General features: G+C 35.7%; 1 pseudogene; it reads left to right on the plus strand.

Annotated features, from left to right (window-relative positions):
• The first annotated feature begins 1,126 nt into the window (after positions 1-1,126).
• On the plus strand, positions 1,127-2,064 carry LOC114034049 (annotated as a pseudogene).
• Positions 2,065-3,939: the final 1,875 nt, after the last annotated feature.

The raw sequence follows: 3,939 nt of genomic DNA on the forward strand, positions 1-3,939 counted from the left end.
TCAAGCTGAGGAAATATTATTTTGTCCTCAAGTCAGTAAGGTATTTGTTTAAGGATTGATTAAGCAAGTGCTATGATCAGCCGTGTACTTTGGGAAGATCATTTTTTTAGATTTTAGAGGATAGTTTAGAGGACATAGAGACTGGACTTTTAATTAAGAGTCTTTTGCAATAGTCCAAGTGAGAGGCAATGCAAACCTGAATTAGGGAGGTGGCTGTGTGAATGGATGTAAGAGTAGATGTGATATATATTGTAGATATAGAAATTGTAAGATTTGCCAACTGAATGTTTGGGTAAGGGAAGATAGAGAGAAGAGTAGAGATTAATTCCAGGATTACAAACCAGGGTACCTAGAAGAATGGTGAGACCCTGAACAGAAATAAGAAATTATAAAGATATGTGATTTCAGGTTTGAGATTGAGGATAAGATGAGAAAGAGCAGAGGTTTCCATGGAAAATTTCCTACATTTTTTCAGGCTCACAATATCTCACCTAATGATAGCCTTTTTCAGTAATACCAAGTTATATGAGCAAAATAACATAAGATGACTTCGAAACTAGATTACCCATTCCTTCTGATTTTACAGCACAAGAGCAATCTTGGAAATCAGGACATTCCCCATAGTCAACAAGCATGAAACGAATAACATCTTCAGTTCTGGACAGTGGTCCTTTGAGAGGTTAGGGATCACAAAGCAGACTCTTTTTCTTTGGAAGGGCTTAACAATGGTGATTACTCAACAAAACAGAATTTATGCATTTGGATGTAGTTTCTACACATATTTAAGAAAAGATCCTTTAGTGGGAATCAAAGTATTTTTTTTTTACTTTTACAGGCTTCTTTATGCTTTCAAAATTGCCAAATTGGCAGATCATAGAGTCATGTTGGTTATCAGGGAAAATTTTGGAGGAGACAAATTTATTCATCACTGCTTTGCTTATGGGCACTCTGCCATTTTGCATAGGAGCAAAGTTTGGGAGTAAGATAGTAGGGTGGATAGGTAGGAGGCAGTCAATTAATTTTTCCTGAATTCATCAATAGATATATCCAAATCTTAATCCTTATTCTAATCTTAATATTCTACTTTATTCTCCTTTTCTTCTAATAGGCAGTCTTTCCAGGACAGATGTCTGGCAATAACTGCACTGCTGTGACTGAATTCACTATTTTGGGGTTAACAGATGACCAAACCCTTTGTGTCATCCTCTTTGTGATATTTCTGAGTGTCTATGCCATCACCTTACTTGGTAACCTTTGCATAATAATATTGATTAGAAATAGCTCCCAGCTTCATACTCCAACGTACCTTTTCCTAAGCCACTTGGCTTTTGTGGATATTGTTTATTCTTCATCTGTCACACCTCTCATGCTCATTAACTTTCTTGTGGACAAGACCTCAATCCCTCTGGGTGGCTGTATGGCCCAATTTTGTTTTGTAGTTACCTTTGGGACAGGTGAGTGCTTCCTGCTGGCTGTGATGGCCTATGATCGGTATGTGGCCATCTGTAGCCCCTTACTCTACTCCACCCACATGTCTACCAGGGTCTGCACTCTGTTACTCATCTCATCTTATCTGGGTGGTGTTTTAATTCTTGGATCTCTACTGGTTGCTTATTGATTCTATCCTTCTGTGGATCCAATGAGATCAATCACTTTTTCTGTGATTATTCACCACTTCTGAAACTTTCCAACTACCAAGGTGATCTTGCTGAAATTCTTCCTGCTTCCTCTGCTGGGTCAGTAATTATAATCACAGTGCTAATTATCCTAATCTCTTATGTATACATCCTTCTCTCAGTCCTGAAGATAAGGTCCACTAAGGGGAGATCCAAAGCTTTCTCAACTTGCACCTCCCACCTCACAACAGTCACTCTGTTCTATGGAACCATTACGTTCATTTATGTGTTGCCCAAATCTAGCTACTCAACAGATGAGAATAAAGTGGTGTCTGTTTTCTATACTCTAATGATCCCCATGTTGAACCTCATGATCTACAGTCTAAGCAACAATGAAGTAAAAGAGGCACTGAGGAAACTGATGAGCAGGGAACATCTTTTTTCATGAATTCAACTCACAACATGTACTGATCAAGTACATATTATGTGTCTAGCATTATGTTCAGTTTCAAGGATGCAAGTACAAAAATGAAACATTCCCTTCCTTTAAATATCCAATTGTCTATTGATATAGAAGTTATGATTAAGTGATACCAATTAATGGATTTTGGAAAGGCAAGTCATTTAACCCCATTTGCCTCAGTTTCTTATGTGTAAAATGAGCTGGAGAAAGAAATGACAAACCACTCCAGTATCTTTTCCAAGAAAAACCCAAATGGGTTCATGAAGAATCAGACATGATTGGAATGACTGAACAACAACAAAATTCATTGTGTGTGTTATTTTCTTGGCTCTGCTATCCTCACTGTATCAGATCATGGAAATAATTTCTGTTTTTCTCTTAATCATATTTTCTTGTTTTTTTACTGCACAGTATATTTCATTATGTTGGTAGGAGAAAATTTGCTTAACTTTTCTTCTTTGTTACCACAAAAGTGTTGCTGTAAATACTTTGGTCTATGAAGGGAATTTCTTTTTATCAATGATCATCTTTGTTGCACAATACACTTGTAAAATATATTCTTTTTTCTTTTAGATACCTCTTTGTGAGGGGTATGGAGAGAGAGATACTGGAAGAAATTTAGGTTATGTCAAAACAAAAGATATCAATAAAGAATCATCAAAAAATAAAAATCTTGCTCCTTCCCACTTTTTCAATCTTACACTTACTCCCATCCATGCAGTATAAAATCTAGCTGCACCGGGTTATTTGCCTTTTCCCACACATGATACTCCATCTTTTGTATCTTTACATTGGCTATCTCACATTTCTGAAATGTTTTTCTTGCCCACCTCTGCCACTTAGTTTCTCTGGTTTTCCCAAAGACAGTTCACATTCCACTTTCTGCAAAAATGTTTCCTCTCTAGCTAACAGTAGCTTCCTCTCTAAGATTACATTCATCAACTCTGTCTGTAATTTGTATGCACTCATTTATTACATGGTATCTCTCCCAAAACAATGTGAGCTCTTAGAAGGCAGGGACTTTTTTTTTTTGCTTTTCTTTTCTTTCCAAGTTATAGCCCAGAGCATATAGTAACCCCTAAAAATCCTTGTTGACTGATAACTTGGTTATCTTCCTTTGTATGCTCTCCAGATTTTCAATATTTTCTTAAAATAAGGAAATCAGGGGTGAAAATAGTATTCCATATCTGGTCTTATTAAGGCAGAATCCGGTGGAATTCTCAACTTCCTAATTTTTTATGATCTTTTGTTTTTTGCAATTACAGATAAAAAAATTTTAACATTTGTATTAAAAATTTTTTATTTCCAAATTTCCCCTTCCCTTCCTCTTTTTGTCCTCATTTAGAATTCAAACAATTTGACATAGGTTATAAATGTGCAGTCTGGAAAATACATTATTTTATTAGTCATGTTATGAAAACTAACAAAAAAACCCCAAGACAAATAAAGTTGTTAAAAAAGTGTGTTATACATGCACTCAGACTCCATCAGTTCTTTCTGTGGAGATGGATATCATTTTTTATCATAAGTCTTTCTGAATTATCTTAGATTATTGTATTGCTGAGAATAGCTAAGTTATTCATAGTTCATCATCTTACCGTATTGTTCTTACTGTGTACAATGTTCTCCTGGTTCTGCTCACTTTGCTTTGCATCAGTTCATGTAAGTCTTTCCTCAGTTTTTGAGATCATCCTGCTCCTCATTTGTTAGAGCACAGTATATGCCATCATGATCATATACCACAACTTGTTCAGTCATTCTCCAATTGATGAGCTTCCTTTCAATTTCCAGTTCTTTGCTACCATAAAAAGAGCTGTTGGAAATATTTTATACATATAGGTCCTTTTTTTCCTTTGATCT

Source organism: Vombatus ursinus, unplaced genomic scaffold (assembly GCF_900497805.2).
Source record: "Vombatus ursinus unplaced genomic scaffold, bare-nosed wombat genome assembly UNPS02007855.1, whole genome shotgun sequence".
NCBI classification, from domain to species: Eukaryota; Metazoa; Chordata; class Mammalia; order Diprotodontia; family Vombatidae; genus Vombatus; species Vombatus ursinus.